This window comes from Oncorhynchus keta, chromosome 3, assembly GCF_023373465.1.
Source record: "Oncorhynchus keta strain PuntledgeMale-10-30-2019 chromosome 3, Oket_V2, whole genome shotgun sequence".
Classification (NCBI taxonomy): domain Eukaryota; kingdom Metazoa; phylum Chordata; class Actinopteri; order Salmoniformes; family Salmonidae; genus Oncorhynchus; species Oncorhynchus keta.
In genome coordinates, this window is record NC_068423.1 from 28683018 (window position 1) to 28700231 (window position 17214).

General features: G+C 40.2%; 1 protein-coding gene across 1 annotated transcript in view; it reads left to right on the forward strand.

The window, feature by feature from the left end:
• LOC127915475 (zinc finger CCHC domain-containing protein 24-like) overlaps positions 1-17214 on the forward strand; it is a 46147-nt gene that overhangs the window by 18263 nt on the left and 10670 nt on the right. The window lies entirely within an intron of this gene.

Here is a 17214-nt window from a genome sequence, read left to right on the forward strand (position 1 = left end):
CCCACTAGGACTCAGGAAACCAGGCAGTTTATTAGACTACAGATGTGTTGTGTGGTGTCCCACTACGACTCAGGAAACCATGCAGTTTATTAGACTACAGATGTGTTGTGTGGTGTCCCACTGACTCAGGAAACCATACAGTTTATTACACTACAGATCTGTTGTGTGGTCGTCCCACTAGGACTCAGGAAACCATACAGTTTATTAGGCTACAGATGTGTTGTGTGGTCACCCACTAGGACTCAGGAAACCATGCAGTTTATTAGACTACAGATCCGTTGTGTGGTCATTGTTTCCACTAAATCAGGAAACCATGCAGTTTATTAGACTACAGATCTGTTGTGTGGTCGTCCCACTGACTCAGGAAACCATGCAGTTTATTAGACTACAGATCTGTTGTGTGGTCGTCCCACTAGGACTCAGGAAACCATACAGTTTATTAGACTACAGATCTGTTGTGTGGTCGTCCCACTAGGACTCAGGAAACCATGCAGTTTATTAGACTACAGATCTGTTGTGTTTGCTGCAGTCGTCCCACTAGGACACAGGAAACCATGCAGTTTATTAGACTACAGATCTGTTGTGTGTTATTTCCCACTAGGACTCAGGAAACCATGCAGTTTATTAGGCTACAGATCTGTTGTGTGGTTTTAGGAAACCACGCAGTTTATTAGACTACAGATCTGTTGTGTGGTCGTCCCACTAGGACTCAGGAAACCATGCAGTTTATTAGGCTCAGATCTGTTGTGTGGTCGTCCCACTACGACTCAGGAAACCATGCAGTTTATTAGGCTACAGATCTGTTGTGTGGTGTCCCAAACCAGTCCATGCAGTTTATTAGGCTACAGATCTGTTGTGTGGTCGTCCCACTAGACTCAGGAAACCATGCAGTTTATTAGGCTACAGATCTGTTGTGTGGTCGTCCCACTACGACTCAGGAAACCATGCAGTTTATTAGGCTACAGATCTGTTGTGTGGTCGTCCCACTACGACTCAGGAAACCATGCAGTTTATTAGACTACAGATGTGTTGTGTGGTCGTCCCACTAAGGGTGCTCAGGAAACCATGCAGTTTATTAGGCTACAGATCTGTTGTGTGGTTCCCACTAGGACTCAGGAAACCAGGCAGTTTATTAGACTACAGATCTGTTGTGTGGTCGTTGTTTCAGAAACCATGCAGTTTATTAGGCTACAGATCTGTTGTGTGGTACACTAGGACTCAGGAAACCATGCAGTTTATTAGGCTACAGATCTGTTGTGTGGTCGAGACCCACTAGACTCAGGAAACCATGCAGTTTATTAGGCTACAGATCCGTTGTGTGGTCGTCCCACTAGGACTCAGGAAACCATACAGTTTATTAGGCTACAGATCCGTTGTGTGGTCGTCCCACTACGACTCAGGAAACCACGCAGTTTATTAGGCTACAGATCTGTTGTGTGGTCGTCCCACTAGGACTCAGGAAACCATGCAGTTTATTAGGCTACAGATCTGTTGTTTATCATGTGGTCGTCCCACTAGGACACAGGAAACCATGCAGTTTATTAGACTACAGATCTGTTGTGTGGTCGTCCCACTAGGACACAGGAAACCATGCAGTTTATTAGACTACAGATCTTTTGTGTGTTCGTCCCACTAGGACTCAGGAAACCATGCAGTTTATTAGACTACAGATCTGTTGTGTGGTCGTCCCACTAGGACTCAGGAAACCATGCAGTTTATTAGGCTACAGATCTGTTGTGTGGTCGTCCCACTAGGACTCAGGAAACCATGCAGTTTATTAGACTACAGATGTGTTGTGTGGTCGTCCCACTAGGACTCAGGAAACCATGCAGTTTATTAGACTACAGATGTGTTGTGTGGTCGTCCCACTACGACTCAGGAAACCATGCAGTTTATTAGACTACAGATCTGTTGTGTGGTCGTCCCACTAGGACTCAGGAAACCATGCAGTTTATTAGACTACAGATGTGTTGTGTGGTCGTCCCACTAGGACTCAGGAAACCATGCAGTTTATTAGGCTACAGATCTGTTGTGTGGTCGTCCCACTAGGACTCAGGAAACCATGCAGTTTATTAGGCTACAGATCTGTTGTGTGGTCGTCCCACTAGGACTCAGGAAACCATGCAGTTTATTAGACTACAGATGTGTTGTGTGGTCGTCCCACTAGGACTCAGGAAACCACGCAGTTTATTAGGCTACAGATCTGTTGTGTGGTCGTCCCACTAGGACTCAGGAAACCATGCAGTTTATTAGACTACAGATCTGTTGTGTGGTCGTCCCACTAGGACTCAGGAAACCATGCAGTTTATTAGACTACAGATGAAATAAGTTATGATGAACTTCACAGGGGGGTGAAAGTTTACGGTGACGAGTTTGATGCTGATTTACAATAAATATCCAGGTTCTTATTCATGGTGACACGATGATCGATGCTTGGCTGCCATTTTGACAAATAAAATTCTCGCTCTTATCCATAATAATCTCATCATGTAGAGTAGCCTACCCTCACAGCCTACTGTATCTGTGAGCTGTTGGCTAGAGCACACGTGCCAAGACCAGAGTAGACCGATTTAACGCAACAGTGTTTGTGACAAAACTCTCAGTAGAGTTGAAAACTTAAGCGAAAAAGTACATTCTGTGTTCACTACATCGTCCAACAAGTCCGCTTGGTAGAAACACACCACAGGTGGGGAAATGAGCATATTCTTGAATATTTGCATGAAAATCTGTCGCTAATTGGATGGAAACCTTAGCTACTGTTTGAGGAGATCTTAATTTACCCTACACAGGTTATAGAACACTGTAGCCATCCGATTGCTCTCAGGACATTTGAAGAGATTGTCTCTTGTCAGCTTTTGTGCGTCTTTCATCAGTTGTCCCTGGCCGTGCCATGCGCTTCGTTGGACCGGGTGGAAACGGTGAAGTGTGCAGTGCTCTTTGACACCATATGTGTGACACTGTGTGTTTTGCTGTGTGGAGGGAAAGCTGTTTCCTCCGGCAGCAGGAAGATCACGGCTCTTTCTCTCTCTCTGGGCTGTCCCAAATGAACCCTATTCCCTCCAAATGAACCCTATTCCCTCCAAATGAACCCTATTCCTCCCAAATGAACCCTATTCCTCCCAAATGAACCCTATTCCCTCCAAATGAACCCTATTCCTCCCAAATGAACCCTATTCCTCCCAAATGAACCCTATTCCTCCCAAATGAACCCTATTCCTCCCAAATGAACCCTATTCCTCCCAAATGAACCCTATTCCCTCCAAATGAACCCTATTCCTCCCAAATTAACCCTATTCCTCCCAAATGAACCCTATTCCCTCCAAATGGAACCCTATTCCTCCAAATGGAACCCTATTCCTCCAAATCAACCCTATTCCTCCCAAATGAACCTTATTCCTCCCACATGAACCCTATTCCTTCCAAATGAACCCTATTCCTCCCAAATGAACCCTATTCCTCCCACATGAACCCTATTCCTCCCAAATGAACCCTATTCCCTCCAAATTAACCATATTCCTCCCAAATGAACCCTATTCCCTCCAAATGAACCCCATTCCTCCCAAATGAACCCTATTCCTCCCAAATGAATCATATTCCCTGCAAATCAACCCTATTACACCCAAATGAACCCTATTCCACCCAAATGAACCCTATTCCTCCCAAATTAACCCTATTCCTCCCAAATTAACCCTATTCCTCCCAAATGAATCATATTCCCTGCAAATCAACCCTATTACACCCAAATGAACCCTATTCCACCCAAATGAACCCTATTCCTCCCAAATGAACCATATTCCTCCCAAATGAACCCTATTCCCTCCAAATGAACCCCATTCCTCCCAAATGAACCCTATTCCTCCCAAATGAATCATATTCCCTGCAAATCAACCCTATTACACCCAAATGAACCCTATTCCACCCAAATGAACCCTATTCCTCCCAAATGAACCCTATTCCTCCCAAATCAACCCTATTCCACCCAAATGAACCCTATTCCACCCAAATGAACCCTATTCCTCCCAAATGAACCCTATTCCTCCCAAATCAACCCTATTCCTCCCAAATGAACCCTATTCCTTCCAAATCAACCCTATTCCCTCCAAATGAATCCTATTCCTCCCAAATGAACCCTATTCCCTCCTAATGGAACCCTATTCCCTCCAAATGAACCCTATTCCTCCCAAATGAACCCTATTCCTTCCAAATCAACCCTATTCCTTCCAAATCAACCCTATTCCCTCCAAATGGAACCCTATTCCCTCCAAATGGAACCCTATTCCCTCCAAATGGAACCCTATTCCCTCAAATGGAACCCTATTCCCTCCAAATGGAACCCTATTCCCTCCAAATGGAACCCTATTCCCTCCAAATGGTACCCTATTCCCTCCAAATGGAACCCTATTCCCTCCAAATGGAACCCTATTCCCTCCAAATTCCCTATCTGTCAAAAGTAGTGGCCTAAATAGGGGATACGGTACCATTTGGGACGCAGACTGTAACTGGGCTGATGAGAGAGTGGTGAGATAGGATACAGGCCATCATCACTAACTACAGACAGCGCCTGGCATCAGAACAACAAGGGGACTCTTCTTGGAGTTTGGATATGGAATGCAAAGTGTTGGATGGATAAATGTATTGAAAAAGTTGGGTACAATGTATTTAATCACATTTTGAAATATATTCACTGTTACTGTGATACATGGCTGCAGAAAAGCCAACACTCATATTCATTCCTAGAAAGGTTTGTCTCTGCTCTGAGGGAGTCCTAATGACAACAGATCAATGTCATTTGGCTGGTTGCCCCAACCTCCTTTAACCTCCAAAGAGGTGTTTTTAATTTAAACCAGTCGATGTTGAAATAATTTCTTTATGTTGGGTTTAGGATTTTTCTCCAGTTATACAAGTGGAGTGAAGCTCATCTGGGGTTGATTTCCTCCCCCCTCCCCCACCCCAAGTCCTGATTGGCCGACAGAGGCCAGCTGGGAGGGAAGGATGACAGAGAGGCTGAGGTATGTGTCCTGTAGAGGAGGAGGGCTGTGATTGGTCCATCACTGGGCTGGGCCTCCGCTATGCTCCTCAGGGAGCATAGCTGGACCATAGAACACTCCATAGAACTAGAGAACTACATGTTCTATAGGAATTCACTTTATGTTCTATTGGAACTCACTTCATGTTCTATAGGAACTCACTTCATGGTCAATAGGAACTCACTTCATGTTCTATTGGAACTCACTTCATGTTCTATAGGAACTCACTTCATGTTCTATAGGAACTCACTTCATGTTCTATAGGAACTCACTTCATGTTCTATAGGAACTCACTCCATGTTCTATAGGAACTCACTTCATGTTCTATAGGAACTCACTTCATGTTCTATAGGAACTCACTTCATGTTCTATAGGAACTCACTTCATGTTCTATAGGAACTCACTTCATGTTCTATAGGAACTCACTTCATGTTCTATAGGAACTCACTTCATGCTCTATAGGAACTCACTTCATGTTCTATAGGAACTGACTTCATGTTCTATAGGAACTCACTTCATGTTCTATAGGAACTCACTTCATGTTCAATAGGAACTCACTTCATGTTCTATAGGAACTCACTTCATGTTCTATAGGAACTCACTTCATGTTCTATAGGAACTCACTTCATGTTCAATAGGAACTCACTTCATGTTCTATAGGAACTCACTTCATGTTCTATAGGAACTCACTTCATGTTCTATAGGAACTCACTTCATGTTCTATAGGAACTCACTTCATGTTCTATAGGAACTCACTTCATGTTCTATTGGAACTCACTTCATGTTCAATAGGAACTCACTCCTTGTTCTATAGGAACTCACTTCATGTTCTATTGGAACTCACTTCATGTTCTATTGGAACTCACTTCATGTTCTATAGGAACTCACTTCATGTTCTATTGGAACTCACTTCATGTTCTATTGGAACTCACTTCATGTTCTATTGGAACTCACTTCATGTTCTATTGGAACTCACTTCATGTTCTATTGGAACTCACTTCATGTTCTATTGGAACTCACTTCATGTTCTATTGGAACTCACTTCATGTTCTATTGGAACTCACTTCATGTTCTATAGGAACTCACTTCATGTTCTATAGGAACTCACTTCATGTTCTATTGGAACTCACTTCATGTTCTATAGGAACTCACTTCATGTTCTATAGGAACTCACTTCATGTTCTATAGGAACTCACTTCATGTTCTATAGGAACTCACTTCATGTTCTATAGGAACTCACTTCATGTTCTATAGGAACTCACTTCATGTTCTATAGGAACTCACTTCATGTTCTATAGGAACTCACTTCATGTTCTATAGGAACTCACTTCATGTTCTATAGGAACTCACTTCATGTTCTATAGGAACTCACTTCATGTTCTATAGGAACTCACTTCATGTTCTATAGGAACTCACTTCATGTTCTATAGGAACTCACTTCATGTTCTATAGGAACTCACTTCATGTTCTATAGGAACTCACTTCATGTTCTATAGGAACTCACTTCATGTTCAATAGGAACTCACTTCATGTTCTATAGGAACTCACTTCATGTTCTATAGGAACTCACTTCATGTTCAATAGGAACTCACTTCATGTTCTATAGGAACTCACTTCATGTTCTATAGGAACTCACTTCATGTTCTATAGGAACTCACTTCATGTTCTATAGGAACTCACTTCATGTTCTATAGGAACTCACTTCATGTTCTATAAGAACTCACTTCATGTTCAATAGGAACTCACTTCATGTTCTATAGGAACTCAATTCATGTTCTATAGGAACTCACTTCATGTTCTATTGGAACTCACTCCTTGTTCTATTGGAACTCACTTCATGTTCTATAGGAACTCACTTCATGTTCAATAGGAACTCACTTCATGTTCTATAGGAACTCACTTCATGTTCAATAGGAACTCACTTCATGTTCTATAGGAACTCACTTCATGTTCTATAGGAACTCACTCCTTGTTCTATAGGAACTCACTTCATGTTCTATAAGAACTCACTTCATGTTCAATAGGAACTCACTTCATGTTCTATAGGAACTCACTTCATGTTCTATAGGAACTCACTTCATGTTCTATAGGAACTCACTTCATGTTCTATAGGAACTCACTTCATGTTCTATAGGAACTCACTTCATGTTCTATAGGAACTCACTTCATGTTCTATAGGAACTCACTTCATGTTCTATAGGAACTCACTTCATGTTCTATAGGAACTCACTTCATGTTCTATAGGAACTCACTTCATGTTCTATAGGAACTCACTTCATGTTCTATAGGAACTCACTTCATGTTCTATAGGAACTCACTTCATGTTCTATAGGAACTGACTTCATGTTCTATAGGAACTCACTTCATGTTCTATAGGAACTCACTTCATGTTCAATAGGAACTCACTTCATGTTCTATAGGAACTCACTTCATGTTCTATAGGAACTCACTTCATGTTCTATAGGAACTCACTTCATGTTCAATAGGAACTCACTTCATGTTCTATAGGAACTCACTTCATGTTCTATAGGAACTCACTTCATGTTCTATAGGAACTCACTTCATGTTCTATAGGAACTCACTTCATGTTCTATAGGAACTCACTTCATGTTCTATTGGAACTCACTTCATGTTCAATAGGAACTCACTCCTTGTTCTATAGGAACTCACTTCATGTTCTATAGGAACTCACTTCATGTTCTATTGGAACTCACTTCATGTTCTATTGGAACTCACTTCATGTTCTTTTGGAACTCACTCCTTGTTCTTTTGGAACTCACTTCATGTTCTATTGGAACTCACTTCATGTTCTATAAGAACTCACTTCATGTTCTATTGGAACTCACTTCATGTTCTATTGGAACTCACTTCATGTTCTGTAGGAACTCACTTCATGTTCTATTGGAACTCACTTCATGTTCTATAGGAACTCACTTCATGTTCTATAGTAACTCACTTCATGTTCTATTGGAACTCACTTCATGTTCTATAGGAACTCACTTCATGTTCTATAGGAACTCACTTCATGTTCTATAGGAACTCACTTCATGTTCTATAGGAACTCACTTCATGTTCTATAGGAACTCACTTCATGTTCTATAGGAACTCACTTCATGTTCTATAGGAACTCACTTCATGTTCTATAGGAACTCACTTCATGTTCTATAGGAACTCACTTCATGTTCTATAGGAACTCACTTCATGTTCTATAGGAACTCACTTCATGTTCTATAGGAACTCACTTCATGTTCTATAGGAACTCACTTCATGTTCTATAGGAACTCACTTCATGTTCTATAGGAACTCACTTCATGTTCTATAGGAACTCACTTCATGTTCTATAGGAACTCACTTCATGTTCAATAGGAACTCACTTCATGTTCTATAGGAACTCACTTCATGTTCTATAGGAACTCACTTCATGTTCAATAGGAACTCACTTCATGTTCTATAGGAACTCACTTCATGTTCTATAGGAACTCACTTCATGTTCTATAGGAACTCACTTCATGTTCTATAGGAACTCACTTCATGTTCTATAGGAACTCACTTCATGTTCTATAAGAACTCACTTCATGTTCAATAGGAACTCACTTCATGTTCTATAGGAACTCAATTCATGTTCTATAGGAACTCACTTCATGTTCTATTGGAACTCACTCCTTGTTCTATTGGAACTCACTTCATGTTCTATAGGAACTCACTTCATGTTCAATAGGAACTCACTTCATGTTCTATAGGAACTCACTTCATGTTCAATAGGAACTCACTTCATGTTCTATAGGAACTCACTTCATGTTCTATAGGAACTCACTCCTTGTTCTATAGGAACTCACTTCATGTTCTATAAGAACTCACTTCATGTTCAATAGGAACTCACTTCATGTTCTATAGGAACTCACTTCATGTTCTATAGGAACTCACTTCATGTTCTATAGGAACTCACTTCATGTTCTATAGGAACTCACTTCATGTTCAATAGGAACTCACTTCATGTTCTATAGGAACTCACTTCATGTTCTATAGGAACTCACTTCATGTTCTATAGGAACTCACTTCATGTTCTATAGGAACTCACTTCATGCTCTATAGGAACTCACTTCATGTTCTATAGGAACTCACTTCATGTTCTATAGGAACTCACTTCATGTTCTATAGGAACTCACTTCATGTTCTATAGGAACTCACTTCATGTTCTATAGGAACTCACTTCATGTTCTATAGGAACTCACTTCATGTTCTATAGGAACTCACTTCATGTTCAATAGGACCTCACTTCATATTCAATAGGAACTCACTTCATGTTCTATAGGAACTCACTCCTTGTTCTATAGGAACTCACTTCATGTTCTATAGGAACTCACTCCTTGTTCTATAGGAACTCACTTCATGTTCTATAGGAACTCACTCCTTGTTCTATAGGAACTCACTTCATGTTCTATTGGAACTCACTTCATGTTCTATAGGAACTCACTTCATGTTCTATAGGAACTCACTCCTTGTTCTATAGGAACTCACTTCATGTTCTATAGGAACTAACTCCTTGTTCTATTGGAACTCACTTCATGTTCTATTGGAACTCACTTCATGTTCTATAGGAACTCACTTCATGTTCTATTGGAACTCACTTCATGTTCTATAGGAACTCACTTCATGTTCTATAGGAACTCACTTCATGTTCTATTGGAACTCACTTCATGTTCTATAGGAACTCACTTCATGTTCTATAGGAACTCACTTCATGTTCTATAGGAACTCACTTCATGTTCTATAGGAACTCACTTCATGTTCTATTGGAACTCACTTCATGTTCTTTTGGAACTCACTTCATGTTCTATTGGAACTCACTTCATGTTCTATAAGAACTCACTTCATGTTCTATTGGAACTCACTTCATGTTCTTTTGGAACTCACTCCTTGTTCTTTTGGAACTCACTTCATGTTCTATAGGAACTCACTTCATGTTCTATTGGAACTCACTTCATGTTCTATAGGAACTCACTTCATGTTCTATTGGAACTCACTTCATGTTCTATTGGAACTCACTTCATGTTCTATTGGAACTCACTTCATGTTCTATAGGAACTCACTTCATGTTCTATTGGAACTCACTTCATGTTCTTTTGGAACTCACTCCTTGTTCTTTTGGAACTCACTTCATGTTCTATTGGAACTCACTCCTTGTTCTTTTGGAACTCACTTCATGTTCTATAGGAACTCACTTCATGTTCTATTGGAACTCACTTCATGTTCTTTTGGAACTCACTTCATGTTCTATTGGAACTCACTTCATGTTCTATTGGAACTCACTTCATGTTCTTTTGGAACTCACTCCTTGTTCTTTTGGAACTCACTTCATGTTCTATAGGAACTCACTTCATGTTCTATTGGAACTCACTTCATGTTCTATTGGAACTCACTTCATGTTCTATTGGAACTCACTTCATGTTCTTTTGGAACTCACTCCTTGTTCTTTTGGAACTCACTTCATGTTCTATTGGAACTCACTTCATGTTCTATAAGAACTCACTTCATGTTCTATTGGAACTCACTTCATGTTCTTTTGGAACTCACTCCTTGTTCTTTTGGAACTCACTTCATGTTCTATTGGAACTCACTTCATGTTCTATAGGAACTCACTTCATGTTCTATTGGAACTCACTTCATGTTCTTTTGGAACTCACTCCTTGTTCTTTTGGAACTCACTTCATGTTCTATTGGAACTCACTTCATGTTCTATAAGAACTCACTTCATGTTCTATTGGAACTCACTTCATGTTCTTTTGGAACTCACTCCTTGTTCTTTTGGAACTCACTTCATGTTCTATAGGAACTCACTTCATGTTCTATTGGAACTCACTTCATGTTCTTTTGGAACTCACTCCTTGTTCTTTTGGAACTCACTTCATGTTCTATAGGAACTCACTTCATGTTCTATTGGAACTCACTTCATGTTCTTTTGGAACTCACTCCTTGTTCTTTTGGAACTCACTTCATGTTCTATAGGAACTCACTTCATGTTCTATAAGAACTCACTTCATGTTCTATTGGAACTCACTTCATGTTCTTTTGGAACTCACTTCATGTTCTATTGGAACTCACTTCATGTTCTTTTGGAACTCACTCCTTGTTCTTTTGGAACTCACTTCATGTTCTATTGGAACTCACTTCATGTTCTATTGGAACTCACTTCATGTTCTATTGGAACTCACTCCTTGTTCTTTTGGAACTCACTTCATGTTCTATTGGAACTCACTTCATGTTCTATAGGAACTCACTTCATGTTCTATTGGAACTCACTTCATGTTCTTTTGGAACTCACTCCTTGTTCTTTTGGAACTCACTTCATGTTCTATTGGAACTCACTTCATGTTCTATAGGAACTCACTTCATGTTCTATTGGAACTCACTTCATGTTCTATAGGAACTCACTTCATGTTCTATAGGAACTCACTTCATGTTCTTTGGAACTCACTCCTTGTTCTTTTGGAACTCACTTCATGTTCTATTGGAACTCACTTCATGTTCTATAGGAACTCACTTCATGTTCTATTGGAACTCACTTCATGTTCTTTTGGAACTCACTCCTTGTTCTTTTGGAACTCACTTCATGTTCTATAGGAACTCACTTCATGTTCTATAAGAACTCACTTCATGTTCTATTGGAACTCACTTCATGTTCTATTGGAACTCACTTCATGTTCTTTTGGAACTCACTCCTTGTTCTTTTGGAACTCACTTCATGTTCTATAGGAACTCACTTCATGTTCTATTGGAACTCACTTCATGTTCTATTGGAACTCACTTCATGTTCTATTGGAACTCACTTCATGTTCTTTTGGAACTCACTTCATGTTCTTTTGGAACTCACTCCTTGTTCTTTTGGAACTCACTTCATGTTCTATTGGAACTCACTTCATGTTCTATAGGAACTCACTTCATGTTCTATTGGAACTCACTTCATGTTCTTTTGGAACTCACTTCATGTTCTTTTGGAACTCACTTCATGTTCTATAGGAACTCACTTCATGTTCTATTGGAACTCACTTCATGTTCTTTTGGAACTCACTCCTTGTTCTTTTGGAACTCACTTCATGTTCTATAGGAACTCACTTCATGTTCTATTGGAACTCACTTCATGTTCTTTTGGAACTCACTCCTTGTTCTTTTGGAACTCACTTCATGTTCTATTGGAACTCACTTCATGTTCTATAAGAACTCACTTCATGTTCTATTGGAACTCACTTCATGTTCTTTTGGAACTCACTCCTTGTTCTTTTGGAACTCACTTCATGTTCTATTGGAACTCACTTCATGTTCTATAGGAACTCACTTCATGTTCTATTGGAACTCACTTCATGTTCTTTTGGAACTCACTTCATGTTCTATAGGAACTCACTTCATGTTCTATTGGAACTCACTTCATGTTCTTTTGGAACTCACTTCATGTTCTATTGGAACTCACTTCATGTTCTATAGGAACTCACTTCATGTTCTATTGGAACTCACTTCATGTTCTTTTGGAACTCACTCCTTGTTCTTTTGGAACTCACTTCATGTTCTATAGGAACTCACTTCATGTTCTTTTGGAACTCACTTCATGTTCTATTGGAACTCACTTCATGTTCTATAGGAACTCACTTCATGTTCTATTGGAACTCACTTCATGTTCTTTTGGAACTCACTTCATGTTCTTTTGGAACTCACTTCATGTTCTATTGGAACTCACTTCATGTTCTATAGGAACTCACTTCATGTTCTATTGGAACTCACTTCATGTTCTTTTGGAACTCACTCCTTGTTCTTTTGGAACTCACTTCATGTTCTATAGGAACTCACTTCATGTTCTATTGGAACTCACTTCATGTTCTTTTGGAACTCACTCCTTGTTCTTTTGGAACTCACTTCATGTTCTATAGGAACTCACTTCATGTTCTATTGGAACTCACTTCATGTTCTTTTGGAACTCACTCCTTGTTCTTTTGGAACTCACTTCATGTTCTATTGGAACTCACTTCATGTTCTATAGGAACTCACTTCATGTTCTATTGGAACTCACTTCATGTTCTTTTGGAACTCACTCCTTGTTCTTTGGAACTCACTTCATGTTCTTTTGGAACTCACTCCTTGTTCTTTTGGAACTCACTTCATGTTCTATTGGAACTCACTTCATGTTCTATAGGAACTCACTTCATGTTCTTTTGGAACTCACTCCTTGTTCTTTTGGAACTCACTTCATGTTCTATTGGAACTCACTTCATGTTCTATAGGAACTCACTTCATGTTCTATTGGAACTCACTTCATGTTCTTTTGGAACTCACTCCTTGTTCTTTTGGAACTCACTTCATGTTCTATTGGAACTCACTTCATGTTCTATAGGAACTCACTTCATGTTCTATTGGAACTCACTTCATGTTCTTTTGGAACTCACTTCATGTTCTATTGGAACTCACTTCATGTTCTTTTGGAACTCACTCCTTGTTCTTTTGGAACTCACTTCATGTTCTATTGGAACTCACTTCATGTTCTATAGGAACTCACTTCATGTTCTATTGGAACTCACTTCATGTTCTTTTGGAACTCACTCCTTGTTCTTTTGGAACTCACTTCATGTTCTATTGGAACTCACTTCATGTTCTATAGGAACTCACTTCATGTTCTATTGGAACTCACTTCATGTTCTTTTGGAACTCACTTCATGTTCTTTTGGAACTCACTCCTTGTTCTTTTGGAACTCACTTCATGTTCTATAGGAACTCACTTCATGTTCTATTGGAACTCACTTCATGTTCTATAAGAACTCACTTCATGTTCTATTGGAACTCACTTCATGTTCTTTGGAACTCACTTCATGTTCTTTTGGAACTCACTCCTTGTTCTTTTGGAACTCACTTCATGTTCTATTGGAACTCACTTCATGTTCTATAGGAACTCACTTCATGTTCTATTGGAACTCACTTCATGTTCTTTTGGAACTCACTTCATGTTCTTTTGGAACTCACTTCATGTTCTATAGGAACTCACTTCATGTTCTATTGGAACTCACTTCATGTTCTTTTGGAACTCACTCCTTGTTCTTTTGGAACTCACTTCATGTTCTATAGGAACTCACTTCATGTTCTATTGGAACTCACTTCATGTTCTTTTGGAACTCACTTCATGTTCTTTTGGAACTCACTTCATGTTCTATTGGAACTCACTTCATGTTCTATAAGAACTCACTTCATGTTCTATTGGAACTCACTTCATGTTCTTTGGAACTCACTCCTTGTTCTTTTGGAACTCACTTCATGTTCTATTGGAACTCACTTCATGTTCTATAGGAACTCACTTCATGTTCTATTGGAACTCACTTCATGTTCTATTGGAACTCACTTCATGTTCTATAGGAACTCACTTCATGTTCTATTGGAACTCACTTCATGTTCTATTGGAACTCACTTCATGTTCTATTGGAACTCACTTCATGTTCTATAGGAACTCACTTCATGTTCTATAGGAACTCACTTCATGTTCTTTTGGAACTCACTTCATGTTCTTTTGGAACTCACTTCATGTTCTATAGGAACTCACTTCTTGTTCTTTGGAACTCACTTCATGTTCTATTGGAACTCACTTCATGTTCTATAGGAACTCACTTCATGTTCTATTGGAACTCACTTCATGTTCTTTTGGAACTCACTTCCTTGTTCTTTTGGAACTCACTTCATGTTCTATTGGAACTCACTTCATGTTCTATAGGAACTCACTTCATGTTCTATTGGAACTCACTTCATGTTCTTTTGGAACTCACTCCTTGTTCTTTTGGAACTCACTTCATGTTCTATAGGAACTCACTTCATGTTCTATAAGAACTCACTTCATGTTCTATTGGAACTCACTCCTTGTTCTTTTGGAACTCACTTCATGTTCTATAGGAACTCACTTCATGTTCTATTGGAACTCACTTCATGTTCTATAGGAACTCACTTCATGTTCTATAGGAACTCACTTCATGTTCTATAGGAACTCACTTCATGTTCTATTGGAACTCACTTCATGTTCTATAGGAACTCACTTCATGTTCTATAGGAACTCACTTCATGTTCTATTGGAACTCACTTCATGTTCTATAGGAACTCACTTCATGTTCTATAGGAACTCACTCCTTGTTCTATTGGAACTCACTTCATGTTCTATAGGAACTCACTTCATGTTCTATAGGAACTCACTTCATGTTCTATAGGAACTCACTTCATGTTCTATAGGAACTCACTTCATGTTCTATAGGAACTCACTTCATGTTCTATAGGAACTCACTCCTTGTTCTATTGGAACTCACTTCATGTTCTATAGGAACTCACTTCATGTTCTATAGGAACTCACTTCATGTTCTATAGGAACTCACTTCATGTTCTATAGGAACTCACTTCATGTTCTTTTGGAACTCACTCCTTGTTCTATTGGAACTCACTCCTTGTTCTATAGGAACTCACTTCTTGTTCTTTTGGAACTCACTCCTTGTTCTATTGGAACTCACTCCTTGTTCTATAAGAACTCACTTCATGTTCTATAGGAACTCACTTCATGTTCTATAGGAACTCACTTCTTGTTCTATTGGAACTCACTCCTTGTTCTATTGGAACTCACTTCTTGTTCTATAAGAACTCACTTTGAGTAGTGTTCTATATAGTGAATAGGGGTCCATAGGACTCTGGTCAGAAGTAGTGATCTATATAGTGAATAGGGGTCCATAGGACTCTGGTCAGAAGTAGTGATCTATATAGTGAATAGGGGTCCATAGGACTCTGGTCAGAATTAGTGCTCTATATAGTGAATAGGGGTCCATAGGACTCTGGTCAGAAGTAGTGATCTATATAGTGAATAGTGGTCCATCGGGGATACTGCCTTATTTCTCATTATGCAGTTTGACAGAAACTTAGACCAACATTCAATGTGATTATGAACTGCTTTTCCCTTCATCTTAACCACCGACGAGGCTGTTATCAAATCTGTTCATAATTCTGCTTCAGTGATTTGAGCTGGCAATGCTCCACAGAAACCCAATATGTTATCTCCTCCCTGCTAAAGTCGAGAAACACAATATGTTATCTCCTCCCTGCTAAAGTCGAGAAACCCAATATGTTATCTCCTCCCTGCTAAAGTTGAGAAACACAATATGTTATCTCCTCCTGCTAAAGTTGAGAAACCCAATATGTTATCCCTCCCTGCTAAAGTGATAGGAGGCTATTGGATTGATACACATTATGTGTATTTGGCAATGTAAGGTATTTCTAAATATACAATATGTGGACCAAGAGTCAAGACCAGTGGTCAGTGGTCGTAACGTCACCTAGAGCCAAGACCCACCTAGAGCCAAGACCCACCTAGAATCAAGACCCACTTAGAGTCAAGACCGCAGTCAGTGGTCGTCACGTCACCTAGAGTTAAGACCCACCTAGAGTCAAGACCCACCTAGAGTCAAGACCCACCTAGAGTCAAGACCAGTGGTCAGTGGTCGTAACGTCACCTAGAGTCAAGACCCACCTAGAGTCAAGACCCACCTAGAGTCAAGACCAGTGGTCAGTGGTCGTAACGTCACCTAGAGTCAAGACCGTGGTCAGTGGTCGTAACGTCACCTGGAGTCAAGACCCACCTAGAGCCAAGACCCACCTAGAGTCAAGACCCACCTAGAGTCAAGACCCACCTAGAGTCAAGACCAGTGGTCAGTGGTCGTAATGTCACCTAGAGTCAAGACCCACCTAGAGTCAAGACCCACCTAGAGCCAAGACCCACCTAGAGTCAAGACCCACCTAGAGTCAAGACCAGTGGTCAGTGGTCGTAATGTCACCTAGAGTCAAGACCCACCTAGAGTCAAGACCCACCTAGAGCCAAGACCCACCTGGAGTCAAGACCCACCTAGAGTCAAGACCCACCTAGAGCCAAGACCCACCTAGAGTCAAGACCCACCTAGAGTCAAGACCAGTGGTCAGTGGTCGTAACGACCCACCTCACCTAGAGTCAAGACCCACCTAGAGTCAAGACCCACCTAGAGTCAAGACCGTGGTCAGTGGTCGTAACGTCACCTGGAGTCAAGACCCACCTAGAGTCAAGACCCACCTAGAGTCAAGACCGTGGTCAGTGGTCGTAACGTCACCTAGAGTCAAGACCCACCTAGAGTCAAGACCCACCTAGAGTCAAGACCCA